The following is a 14664-nucleotide window of genomic DNA, read 5'->3' on the forward strand; positions in this document are numbered from 1 at the left end:
AACTTCTCTCCAGATAGAAGTATCCGTTGTGAAGTCCGCCTGCCTGCCTGCCTGCCTGGCTGCCTGGCTGCCTGCCTGCCTGCCTGCCTGCCTGCCTGGCTGCCTGCCTGCCTGCCTGCCTGCCTGCCTGCCTGCCTGGCTGCCTGGCTGCCTGCCTGCCTGCCTGCCTGCCTGCCTGCCTGCCTGCAGCCTGCCTGCCTGCCTGCCTGCCTGCCTGCTTGCCTGCCTGCCTGCCTGCCTGCCTGCCTGCCTGCCTGGCTGTCTGTCTGCCTGCCTGCCTGCCTGCCTCAGAGGCAAATATTTCCATTTATTCCACTACAGTTATTTGAAAACTTTAGTTAGCCTACTAGTTATTTTTGATTATTTTTTCATCCCCACTTCATCCACCCAACACTTCATCCCCATATATACCTTGACCTTTGACCTGTAAGCCTCAAACAAAATCATGACAACAAACACAATATTTTGGGCCGAACAAATAATTATAGAAAGAAGCAACACAGGGCAGGTTACAACACTTTTCTTCTTCTGCATGATCTCAATCACCCATTGGAATGCAAATGAGAGGCTTTCCAAGCCTTTGTGTCATGGGGTGCTACTGCTAGGTGTGTGTGTGTGTGTGTGTGTGTGTGTGTGTGTGTGGTGTGTGCAGAGAAAGTGTCTATAATGAAAAATATATTCTATTATCTTCCAACAGATCCAACAACTAACATGATGAAGATGAAATTGTGCACCGTCAGTCTGATTAGACTAGCTTGTGCTTTGTGTGCAGGTTTGTTTAAATCTCCCTATTTTAATATAGATATGAAATGCAATGCAAATGTTATATTCTCTCGCTGTATGTGTGTGTATGGTAGCGTCGGTACAGAAAGTGTTTATGACATTAAATATCTACAGGAAATACGTGGTGCCCTGCAAAGGACTATATGCCAAGGAGTATGCCACACTGACCTCACAAGGTAGGCCTACAATTCAAATACATTCAGGGACAAATTAGCCAATGGGCCAGTGGGGCCGTGGGCGGCCCAGGGGCCCTTGGCTATCAGGGGCCTTTGGGGAAATTGGACCGTGAGGTACTAGGTTTGACGCCCTGAAAAGGGCTTCTGGGGCCCTTCATTGTCTGTTGATTTTGTTAAATTTAGGTTAAAAAGATGATAAAAACACGAAAATGTCGCGTGCACGCCCGCTATGGGGGCCCTGCAAATATTACCGGCCCAGGGACCCTCATGGGGTTAATCCGTCCCTGAATACATTTATCTGCTATAGCTTTACAGTCAAATCATGTTTCAGTGTTTAGCCTGGAAAAAAGGCCAGGAAGCCTAATGGTATTGTTAGCATAGATCAGCTATTTTCACATGTGTGCGTGTGTGTAAAAAGCCTAACAAAATAAAAAATGCTCTATTCCAGTTGACACAGACTGCCTCTGTTAAAAAGGCCAGAACAGTTTAGTCCACACTCACCCCTCCCCCCTCCATGAATGGTGGCTTTCACAAGCAGGTGAAGTTTATCGAGTTAATTGGGTCACTATGAGTGACACCAGCAGGTGTATTTCATTCAGTTAATCAAGCCACACAGTAATACCAGTGCATTCTTCACTGCAGAGTTGTTGTGAGAGGCTGTGCGTCCATCCATTGACAGTAAGTGTGTTTGGTTATGCGAAGGTGATGTTTTCATGCTTACGTTCGATCTAAATGCCTCGTCTGTATTTTGTGATTTGACACTGCGGTTAGAGTTTTAAGTTAAAGCCTATTATGAGAGATATTGTATATCAGTGCTTTTTGGTTGATACATTTGATTGTATAGTATACTGATTACCGGTCTATAAATATGCTGTTTATTTTCTCATTTCTTGTAGGCTATTATAGAAACCACATGCCTACACAACCTGTACAAATTAAACTGTGATCTAAACGTCACATCAGTGGTGGGTGTGGAGTCATTGAGTGAGCCTACACCGTCATTCACTTTTCTTCAGCCTCCCTTTTGTGGTTAAGATGACACTTCCACGACTCCACCTCAACCAGCTCCTCCAGGTTCACTCACTCACTCACTCACTCACTCACTCACTCACTCATAGGTGAGTTCCAGGCTAGAAGGCCGGTGACCCCTGCGTAGGATGTGGCCTTGCGAGGAGGGCAGAGACGGGCCATGCCTACTACAAGGGTGATTTCTACTGCACTCTTATCAGACATGCACCGGAAGGGCAGAGTCAGGTGGCTCACGGAACAGGGGGGCGTTCGACAAGGACCACCTTTCCGAGGACCACCGCCTGGAGAGTAAAAGGGGGTAAGAGAAAAGGTGATCGCTGTGTCTGCCAGCAGTGTGGACAGCCCAAGAAAAAATAATATGGACACAGCTTCCTTCGTGGCTCTGGGAGCTTTTGTGCATTGTGTATTCTTGGGAGTTTAAGCTATTTTCTGTGTGTGTGTGTGTGTGTGTGTGTGTGTGTGTTTAATATATATAGATTTTTTTCTTGTTAATAAACTATATTCATTTCAAACCCCTCGTTCCTTTGTCTCATGTGGATTACAAAGATGCTCCAGAACATCGGGATGTCGTTTATGGCTGCTCCAACAGTAGTGGCAACATTTACAAATAAATTGGAATGTCAAAATATGTACTGCGGTGGCTGAGACCAGAGCCATGGAGTAATGGTTGAGACAAAGCAGTGAAAGGTCCTGAAAGATGCATAACGTCAGTCTGACCCGATACCCAATCTTTCTGTTTTAGGAACACAAGGCTGCCGTACTAAATTATACCTCATACTTTAATGCTTAGTATGAGGTATAAAGTACAGCAGCCTTGTCTTCCTAAAACAATACACAAGGGCCTTGCGCATGGACACACACACACACACACACACACACACACACACACACACCAGGTTGGATGGGTCATGACTCATTACCACTTCACACTATGGTGTGAGTTTTAAGAAGTAACCGAGCCTACTCTCAATTAAGGAGATTGCAGGTCACAGTCCATATATATGTATATATATACTGTATATATATTATATGGTTGTTTATCAACCTTTATCAACCTTATCATAAATGTTGCAATACATTTCCATGTCAGTTGTTATGCTGCTGCAAATCTTCATTAATACTTCCCTTCCTTGTGTTTACATAATGTATGTGTTTTTCTTACATTTACAATTTTCAATTTAGGCATTTAGCAGACGCTCTTAATCCAGAGCGACTTACATTAAGCAAGAACCAAAAAAGCATGGGAATACGTCACATAAAAACATTTATCATGAAACATGCGTAAGCTAAGAAAGTAACAGTGGAATATCTATATAATGAAACTATACATATAAACTATACATCTGTACTACTATGCTATACATTATGTACTGTGACGTTTCTTGCATGTAATGGTATTTTCCACACTTGTGCCTGTCCCTCCCTCCATCCTTCCCTCCCTCCCTCCCTCCCTCCCTCCCTCCCTCCCTCCATCCTTCCCTCCCTCCCTCCCTCCTCCCTCCCTCCCTCCATCCTTCCCTCCCTCCCTCCCTCCATCCATCCTTCCCTCCCTCCCTCCCTCCCTCCCTCCCTCCCTCCTTCCTTCCTTCCTTCCTTCCCTCCCTCCCTCCCTCCCTCCCTCCCTCCCTCCCTCCATCCTTCCTTCCCTCCCTCCCTCCCTCCATCCCTCCATCCCTCCCTCCCTCCCTCCCTCCCTCCCTCCATCCCTCCCTCCCTCCCTCCCTCCCTCCCTCTATCCCTCCCTCCCTCCCTCCCTCCATCCTTCCCTCCCTCTTGTACTTTTCCCGTGCTTTAGTAAGGAGGACTGACCCCCCCCCCCCCCACCCCCCCCAGCTCAACCACACCCCCATCCTGTCCCAAGGTGATTATAGGTCAGCCTGGCTGGTACTCAGGCCTGTAGTGAACTACATCATGTTAAATGAGAGACAGAGACACTGCAACAGCATTACTTTACTGCAACAGGAACAAGTCTGCTTGTTAACATCTTCACTTCCACACACAGGTAAGCGCAATTTGCTGTTTTTGATTGATTGATTGAAATATTTGTTAACAGTTTGTAGAATTACAGTACATTTTAAGCACAAACTCAATACAGAGACTGTTAACTGTGTGAGTGGACGACCCAATTAAGCATTACACTTGTTTACAACAGGGTCCACATTGTTCAATTCATTAAAACATTTAGAGACACTTCTATGTAGTTAAAGAACAGAACAGGAATTCATCATGATTAGCCTTAAGTTAATTTGTGAACAGATCCTGATTCATAATACTATACATGATTTTATTTTGTCAAAAGATTAGGTCACAGTATAGGCTATAATAATTGTTCTTCTACTTCTCTCCAATTGTTTAAACATTTTGTAAATTAAATCATGCGGATGTTTATCAGTTAAATTAACTGTTGAGAACTTGAGAGAAGTCTGGGCAAAGCTCAGTGTTTTTAAAAAGAAAGAATGAATGATGCTTTTCAAGAAACCCTATAGCCTACCACACAGGGTTGTGAGCTTGTAGATTGGTTTCTTGTCTTATAATGTGATTCAAATTGGATGCTGTTGTGATATCTACAATGGTTTGATTTTGAAAGACAGAAGTATCCTTAATGAAACTGCTCTATTAATGAGAACAGGTCGCTGTGACATTAGTTAAGGAAGAGGAACAGCACACTTGTATTTCATGTAGTGTATTTCATTGTGTGTGTGTGTGTGTGTGTGTGTGTGTGTGTGTGTGTGTGTGTGTGTGTGTGTGTGTGTGTGTGTGTGTGTGTGTGTGTGTGTGTGTGTGTGTGTGTGTGTGTGTGTGTGTGTGTGTGTGTGTGTGTGTGTGTGTGTGTGTGTGTGTGTGTGTGTGTGTGTGTGTGTGTGTGTGTGTGTGTGTGTGTGTGTGTGTGTGTGTGTGTGTGTGTGTGTGTGTGTGTGTGTGTGTGTGTGTGTGTGTGTGTGTGTGTGTGTGTGTGTGTGTGTGTGTGTGTGTGTGTGTGTGTGTGTGTGTGTGTGTGTGTGTTTGTTTGTTTGTTTGTTTGTTTGTTTGTTTGTTTAGTGTAGTAGCTGTTGTTGGATTTGAAATTTGAACCCATTTGAGCTTGTTGGCTCTGCCTTGTTGACATGTATTATAATATGGGCTCTTTGGCACAATCTGTCATGCAGCCATGTACCATCACAATGCTAATGTGTCATGTTGATATTGTTGTATTATTTAGCACACTGAATTAATATTTAAATAAATCTGGAGCATGAGATATTTAGAGCAGACTGCTGTCAAACTGGGGTAAAACTGTTAATGAATGAATGAAGCCCATTGAGCATAAAGATGAATGATGTACACCTTAGATTGTGATATAAATTAGTTTTTATATTTCATCCTTTTGAAAACATATTAAGCACAGTTTAGAGCATTCATAGCTAGATAAAGGCTTTGTCATTGTAACCAAATCGGACCTACAATAGACTGCAGAAATAGCAGATCACCAGCTCACGACGTGCCACTGTTTAGTCAGTGTGCCATGGTTTTAACTGTTTAGTCAGTGTGCCATGGTTTTAACTGTTTCCTTTAGTTTAGTCAGTGTGCCATGGTTTTAACCGTTTCCTTTAGTTTAGTCAGTGTGCCATGGTTTTAACTGTTTAGTCAGTGTGCCATGGTTTTAACTGTTTAGTCAGTGTGCCATGGTTTTAACTGTTTAGTCAGTGTGCCATGGTTTTAACCGTTTCCTTTAGTTTAGTCAGTGTGCCATGGTTTTAACCGTTTCCTTTAGTTTAGTCAGTGTGCCATGGTTTTAACTGTTTAGTCAGTGTGCCATGGTTTTAACTGTTTAGTCAGTGTGCCATGGTTTTAACTGTTTAGTCAGTGTGCCATGGTTTTAACTGTTTAGTCAGTGTGCCATGCAGGTTTTAACTGTTTAGTCAGTGTGCCATGGTTTTAACTGTTTAATCAGTGTGACATGGTTTTAACTGTTTACTCAGTGTGCCATGGTTTTAACCGTTTAGTCAGTGTGCCATGGTTTTAACTGTTTCCTTTAGTTTAGTCAGTGTGCCATGGTTTTAACTGTTTCCTTTAGTTTAGTCAGTGTGACATGGTTTTAACCGTTTAGTCAGTGTGCCATGCAGGTTTTAACCGTTTCCTTTTTTTTTCTCCAGCTTTCAGAATGGATTCCCGGCCAGTGTTCCGTTTCATGCTCTCCACCAGGGAGCTCACCCTCCAGGCTTCACCTGAAGCCCAGAGGGTGGCTGCTGAGACACCGCAGTCAGCCTCTGGGTCGAGGGTGAAGTCTGCTGTGGACGTGCTGAAGGAGGCCAAGGCACGCGTCACCCGAGCCGGCGGAGACCCCAACTCCACCTGGCTGGTTCTCAGCCAGGCGGAGCTCCAGTTTGGGAAGTACAGGGGGAGAACCTTCCAGTGGCTCCTGAGCCACGACGCGGGCTGGGCGCGCACGGTGGTGGCGGCGCACCGGAAGGAGAGAGACGGCGGCGACACCACCCACACTCCTCTCATGGCCAACAGAGACTCTCTCACGTCCTACGCCCTCCACTTCCCACAGATGGCGGCTGCCGTCCGAGTGTGTCGGGCCGTGGAGGGGTCTTTGCCTGCAGCTACAAGGGCCAACGATGAGGAGATGGTGATGCTGGCCCAGTATAAGAACCAGGGGGTCACCTACAAGGCTCTGTATGAGTCGACTGACAGGGAGTGTCGATCGTAAGTTTGAGGACCACCTTCAAAATAAGACTTAATGCTCTATTGTGTTTTTATAACCTCTCTGTGATGTGCCTGCTGAAACAGTGCTGATGTGCTGTTTCCTGTTATGACCACATTCATTCATTCAAAGTACTTGAACTGATTTTTGATTTGATTTGATTTGATTTGATTTGATTTATTTAGAAAAGCAATCATAATACAACATTATAATCAGCGATTCAAGGATTACACAGTAAAGTCCAAAGACTTGTTTCCACTGGGGTCCTCTCACACTGAACGGAACAATACTTTAAAATACATCACAAACACATAACAGTACATATACATTACACACACAACACAACAAGTACATCCCTATCCATCCCTCTAAGATGACCCTTTATAGGGGAACCTTTTCCAGTAGCCATTTTTTAGTCTTAAATGTCCTCAAATTGGAGGTCAGTTTAACACTGGATTCCAGGCTATTCCACCGTGTGGCTCCTATATAAATGAATGAGCCTTTGCCCACTTTACTTTTAAAAGCAGGGAGCACCACATCTGCAATACTGGCTCTGGTGAAATGGTTGTGTACCTCGTTTACCTGCCTGTCGAAGATGGTGTGATAATGTCATGTCTGCAGATATGTGGGGTTTGTGAGGGGCGCACGGGTCAGTAGACCTGGGAGTGGGCTCCATAAATTCCAGTGTTATGTGCTGGCCCGGGACAAGGAGCAGGTGGCAGCTCCCACTCTCACCCGCCAGCACACAAGTAAGTAATCTGTTTACATAACCAATGTCCAACTGTCTGCAGGAATGTATCTGTGTTTTATTCAGGTTGTCTGGTATGTAGACAGATGTTAGTGTTTACTGTTGACACAGCGTCATATAGTTTTATTGATCTTTTGGATTTTCTATACTGTCAGACTAATGATAGGCCCTTGATTTACTTACTTACCGGTACTTACTATAATGTTATTTCATGTATTACCATGTGATTATATTATGTTGTCATTTCTTATCGTAAGGTGGATTAAGAGTGTCTGCTAAATGCCTAAGTTGTACATTGCAAATTGTAATTGTTATTTCTGTTTTTTCCAAGGACGATCGGCATCACTTGTCCAGTCCTTGGAGCCAGAGGATGGAGATTTGGTCGCTGCAGTGGATCAGTTTGATGCTCTGGGTGAGGGTGCGCGCACACACACACACACACACACACACACACACACACACACACACACACACACACACACACACACACACACACAGACTTACACACCCCATACATAAATAAATGTATATAGTTTTTATAACAATGCCTGTTAATGTCATCTATATTTATTAGCTGTCTGTCAATGGATAACATGGATTGTGGTATAAGGTAATGTCAGTAGGGATAACAGAAAGGTAAGTTTGGTTAATCCATCTGGTTAGTCATCTCTAGCTGCACGGCTTCTACTCCTCTGGGAAATTGATGTGGCTGATTTAATGTGGCTGATTCCACCCTGTCATTCAGTCACCTCTTCATTCTAGCTTTCGTGCTCTAATAATGAACGCACTATTATGGGATGTGATGCTTGGACTGTTGCATTTCTGCCTACTAAAGTATATGCAATCAAACTGTGGCTGACAACAGTGGATCCCAAACACTGGGTCGGAACCCATTCGTGTGCTGGGGGCACATTCTCATGGGTTCCTTTATCTAATTTAAATATTACAATGATTTTTATCACAGTAATTTTATGAATAAATAAAAAAAGACCAAAAAACACTCCCTAAATTACAAATCAAATGTTTAAGAATGAGTGAAAATAGCTGATCTACAAGTTTCGCGCCACATCGTGAGCTTTGCAGATCTGCTGTTTTCACTAGTTTGGGTCCTGCAGGGCAAACACAATTTTTCTCTTTTGGGTCACGGGCTAAACTAAAGTGTTTGGGAAACCACTGACTTGGAGTAGTTCCCTGCACTGTACTGCATGTAGCTGTGTTGCATTTGTCTAAGAGGCACCGTCTTTATAGCACATAATCCAACCAAAACTAATAGTAAATGGTTTTCACCTTCATTCACCACTCTCATCACTCTCTGTCCCCATGCTGTGCCATTTCTCATTTCACTAACATAGTACCTTAGAGGCTACATGCAAATCAACACATTGTCACGTTGGCCTCACGGTGTAATAAGGTATAACACGCTTTCTTGCTGTGCTCATGGAGATCGAGCTCCACATGAAAGAGTGTCTGAGTACAACATGTGTCAGTGAGTGACTGAGTCTGTCCTTTAAAGAAGTGTCTGAGTACAACATGTGTCAGTGAGTGACTGAGTCTGTCCTTTAAAGAAGTGTCTGAGTACAACATGTGTCAGTGAGTGACTGAGTCTGTCCTTTAAAGAGTGTCTGAGTACAACATGTGTCAGTGAGTGACTGAGTCTGTCCTTTAAAGAAGTGTCTGAGTACAACATGTGTCAGTGAGTGACTGAGTCTGTCCTTTAAAGAGTGTCTGAGTACAACATGTGTCAGTGAGTGACTGAGTCTGTCCTTTAAAGAAGTGTCTGAGTACAACATGTGTCAGTGAGTGACTGAGTCTGTCCTTTAAAGAAGTGTCTGAGTACAACATGTGTCAGTGAGTGACTGAGTCTGTCCTTTAAAGAAGTGTCTGAGTACATAATAATAATAATAATAATAATAATAATAATATAAAACATGTGTCAGTGAGTGACTGAGTCTGTCCTTTAAAGAAGCCAGGGCATCCTCAGCTGCCACTGCTCGGGGCCCAGGAGAGCCTGTTCCTCCTCAGGGGCCAGGAGAGCCTGTTCCTCCTCGGGGGCCAGGAGAGCCTGTTCCTCCTCGGGGGCCTCGGGGGCCAGGAGAGCCTGTTCCTCCTCAGAATGCCGCTGTTCCCTCTGGCGCAGAGGTAAGAGTAGTACTACTATTTATTTTTCAGTGTGAAACTCTTTCTTACTGTCTTACTAGCTGTGATGTTGCTGTTACTGCTGTTACACACACACACACACACACACACACACACACACACAAACTAACTAAATGCTAAATTTGTAAGCGTGTGTGTGTGTGTGTGTGTGTGTGTGTGTGTGTGTGTGTGTGTGTGTGTGTGTTGCTGTTTTAGCTGCTTCCGTTGGGGTGGAGGAAGACTCTGCCAGAGGCGCAGCAGGACTGGCTGGGGAAGACCCTGTTCAACTGGACGGGAACGAGGTCTGAGCTCTCCGAGGTCAGGCAGATGTGGTCCTTCCCCCCCGGACCTCGCAAGAGCTACGGGCAGCCCCCCGCCTCAGCCAACGAGTGGTTCCAGCGCCCCTTCTTCCTCTGGGTGCCAAAAAAGTACGACGCGTATATATGGGATATTGAGTGCAGTGTGTTGTGATCCTCTCCATATAGCTATAGGCTTTTCATTGTCTTGAATATGTTTTGTACTCGAACAGGTTCTGGTCATACAAGCTGAAGTGCGCCACCTGCAAGGCGCATCTCTGCTCCGCTGGGCTGTTCAAGACCGTCCGGAGGGTCTTGGACACGAACGGATGGTACTTCTTGGGCACGGAGTACCTGGAGTGCAGTTCGTGTTACAGGAAGGTGGCAGCCTGGGCCCAGGACATCGTGGAGCAGCTGGACCTTCCTCACCAGAGGGAATTCCCAGCTGTTCTCACGTACCAGTAAGCAGACCAAATTAACAGTTTTTGGAGCATCTAATAATCCATGGATAATAATCCACAGCATGTACTTGTGTGCGTGTGTGACAAACAGTCTTGAATCTTTGTCCCAGGTTGTCCTGTGACAAGCGGGTGGTGACGGCGTTGAGGGAGCGGACTCTTGGTCTGTCTCGCCTGCGCGCTCAGCTCCTGGAGCAGCACACCGAGGAGTGGAGGTCGCGCTCCGAGCTTTATCACTCTGTACTTCGCACGTTTCCGGACCGGCTTGGTGTCCGTCAGGTGGCCCTGCCTCCCATGCACCCGGTCCCCTCTGTGTCATGGCTCCTCTCAGTGAGGAGAACAACGGGTCCGTCTCCTGATGCTGCTGCTGTTCCTCTGGCTGCCACGGCCACACCAGAGGCTGGCACCCCTGGCTCCTCCACTCAGCCAGCAGTGTCCACCCCTGGCTCCTCCACTCAGCCTCCAGTGTCCACCCCTGTCTCCTCCACTCAGCCTCCAGTGTCCACCCCTGTCTCCTCCACTCAGCCTCCAGTGTCCACCCCTGTCTCCTCCACTCAGCCTCCAGTGTCCACCCCTGTCTCCTCCACTCAGCCTCCAGTGTCCACCCCTGTCTCCTCCACTCAGCCTCCAGTGTCCACCCCTGTCTCCTCCACTCAGCCTCCAGTGTCCACCCCTGTCTCCTCCACTCAGCCTCCAGTGTCCACCCCTGTCTCCTCCACTCAGCCTCCAGTGTCCACCCCTGTCTCCTCCACTCAGCCTCCAGTGTCCACCCCTGGCTCCTCCACTCAGCCTCCAGTGTCCACCCCTGGCTCCTCCACTCAGCCTCCAGTGTCCACCCCTGTCTCCTCCACTCAGCCTCCAGTGTCCACCCCTGTCTCCTCCACTCAGCCTCCAGTGTCCACCCCTGTCTCCTCCACTCAGCCTCCAGTGTCCACCCCTGTCTCCTCCACTCAGCCTCCAGTGTCCACCCCTGGCTCCTCCACTCAGCCTCCAGTGTCCACCCCTGTCTCCTCCACTCAGCCTCCAGTCTCCACCCCTGTCTCCTTCACTCAGCCTCCAGTGTCCACCCCTGGCTCCACCACTCAGCCTCCAGTGTCCACCCCTGTCTCCTCCACTCAGCCTCCAGTGTCCACCCCTGTCTCCTCCACTCAGCCTCCAGTGTCAGCCTCCACCCTCTACCATAGGAAGAGGAGGATGGAGCAATTTGTGAAGGGCAGAGCCAGTGGGTTGCTTGGGAAAGTGCCCCGACAAAACGGTCCCATGATCTGCAAAAGCTGTGGCCTGGCCAAGTCAAAGGAGACGGGCCACAGCCGGTACAAGAAGGAGCATTATTGCTCACGGACCGGAGGTCGCTCGGTGGAGGAGTGGCTGGCTGAGAAGAGGGCTGCTGAGCGTAAATGTGAGTTGTCTTAATTTGTCCATAATGTCATCTTTTAGTATAAGGGCATTTTTTATCAGGTATTTGACCAATCTGGGAACTAAATTGTTACCAAGACATTTCTTCACCAATGTGTTTCTAAAGGTGTCTAATAACATGTACTAAAAGTTTGAAATTCAACTCCCGGGGGAAATTGAGTTATTAGCATAATATGTGACCATACCCATAACATCCTATATAAAGAAAAAAAGTCAAAATGTCATCATTCTTTCAGTAGCATGTGACATATGAAACTAGGGGGTTTTCATGATTCTGAATCCATTGCAAGCATTAGTTTTGCACAAAAAACACTCCTTGGGAGGAAAACGGAATTTCAAACTTTTAGTACATGTTATTAGACACATTTAGAAACACATTGGTGAAGACATTTCTTGGTAACGATTTAGTTCCCGCAGATTTTCATAGATTTACCTTACTATTTTCAATGTGCTTGGTATAAAAACAGCTAATCACACATATGTGTGACATTGCCTCTCATCTTTTTGTAAACCTTTTGTTTATGCAGAGTGAAGCCACCCAGCCAGACAGACAGACAGACAGCCAGACAGCCAGACAGCCAGACAGACAGACAGACAAAGGGCCAGCCAGCAAGCCCTGCTGTTTATTTTTTTTCTTTCTTTTTTTTTTACACGCCTGGCCACCCAGCGAAGATGGCCCACCCAGCGCCCATTCTGCCAGCTGCCCTGCCCCACTGCCCCCCCCACAGACGCCTGGGCCACATACTGTCCTCTCCCTCTTCCCTGGGCCTCTGTGTCCTCCCCTGCGCTGCACCCTGCATGGGAAGAGTGCATCACAGTGGCTGGCAGAAATGAGAGACGCTATATTAGTGGTGATGTGCGCATATAGGACACTGAGTCACTTCACTGGGTGGTCATGGACGTTCTTCTTGTATATACTAGTTCCTGTTCACCCTCCATGTGGACCGAGACCTTGAAGAGGTATGGAGGCTTGTGTGTGTCGAGGACGCTCAGAGCTATACTGCGTAGGAGCATCCATGGCAGGCAGGTCTGAGAAGAGACACCAGACTAACATCGGTCCATTCCAGGGCAATGCACGCTGCTACTGGTGTAACTACTGTAGGGACACAGGCGTCAGTGAGTTAAAAAAAGGTGCTTTGTACGATGGTCAGGGGGGGAGTTGTGATCTTTCACAATAACTGTGATTGTGGTTATAATTTATTGTTTTAGTTCAAGGTCACGAGTAGTACATTGTGCCATAATTGTGGTCTTGTTGTGGGGCTCCTTGACATGAACAGGGTTGAGAACCACTGAGGCAGTACCGGTTCTAGGCCTTTTGAGGCCCTAGGCAACATATTATACAGAGGCCCCCCCCCCCCCTCCTGCTTTGCCACGCCGGATAAAAATTGTAAATTTGCCATGAAAATGCTTCAATCTGGTGCACTTTGAGATAAAAATTAAGAAATCTTCTCCCTGTGACGAGGCCCCCTCAGTGGTTGAGGCCCTAGGGGACCGCCTAGTTCGCCTATATGCCTAGAACCGGCCCTGCACTGAGGGTTCTAGCCGCTCCTGTATTCAGCTATTAGTGTAGATTTATGTCTTACACAAACATTACATTCACATTGACAATGAATGGCTGAATGTACGTCCTATGTGGACAAGCAAATCCACACGTTACGTCACAATGATGTACGATGATAATAACGACCCTCACTTCACACAAGTGTGATTTTTTTTTGGAACACTGTTAGGATTCAGAAGACATTCGTATAGAATCTGCTCTCAGGTGGAAATGGGTTTAAAAACCTGGTGTTATTGCATGGTAAAGGAACATTTTAAGCTGTATAGTATTCAGTATGACTTCTAGAGAGTGAGCTAAACATGAAAGCATATGCAGGATACATGCATGCAAAGATAGAATTGCACTGTGTTGGATTCAGAAAAGGCTGTGTGGGGGTCAAGTGAATAGAAACCAGTGCAAAGCAACAGACTATAGTTCATCTAGCCTCAGTGTAACGGAATGTTACATTATGTTCTACCAGCCTGTTATGGCGAGAAGAACTACTAAGCTGGAAACTACCCTGATTCATTCCTCCTCCCACCCCATCCATCAACCTAGAGATAACGGGTTACTGGAGCTACTGCGGGAAACGACAGATTCTCCCTCCCAGTTCGCAGGTGTGAAAGTCCTTTGTTGCCTGTTTGTGCCTGCTGAAAGGTTGTGTTGATATACGTTTTTCCTTGATGAGACGCAGTAATGAACTCCATTGCTGTATTTGACTGTATATAGGTTTTTGTTTATTCTTGTTTTCACTGTTTATTATTTATTATTTATTTATATGTCAATGATCAACTATGGACTGTTATAGGCCTACAATGTACACAGCATTCATTATTATTATTACAATGTACACAGCATGGCCAATCCCTTGCTTCATAATAATAAAACATCAATTCAATTTGTGCCGACCCTGTGCGATAACCCTAGTGTAATGTTATTTTAATTTAATTAATTTTGTTATTTATTCTGAATGGCCTGTGTATTAATTGCAGCTTTAATGCAACACTATTCAAACTGTGGGTAATTGATTGAAAACTGTATTTCAGACACAATGGGTCCATATACAAACAGGGAAAAAACAGCACAGAGGTATAGCCTATATGTATCAGGCTATAAAACATAAACATTGCCTCCAGTGTTTCCAGAAACATGAGGAAAATATTGCATCACTCTGTGTGATCCCTGTTAAGGCCATAATTAATACATTCTTTGATTCCTTCGATATGAATTGATTCGAAAAGCATCATCTTATGCCACCTGAAGTTTTTTAAATTTTGCGGCACCACAAGTGAGCTGTATAAAGTGCAGTAGGTTTTAAAAAGTGCTATTTTGACATTGTCTGAACACATATGAAACTTTCATGCCAGCATGTTGGCTTGACCATAAAGTTTACAG

This window comes from Protomyctophum bolini (assembly GCF_963924005.1).
Source record: "Protomyctophum bolini genome assembly, chromosome: 4".
Taxonomy (NCBI): domain Eukaryota; kingdom Metazoa; phylum Chordata; class Actinopteri; order Myctophiformes; family Myctophidae; genus Protomyctophum; species Protomyctophum bolini.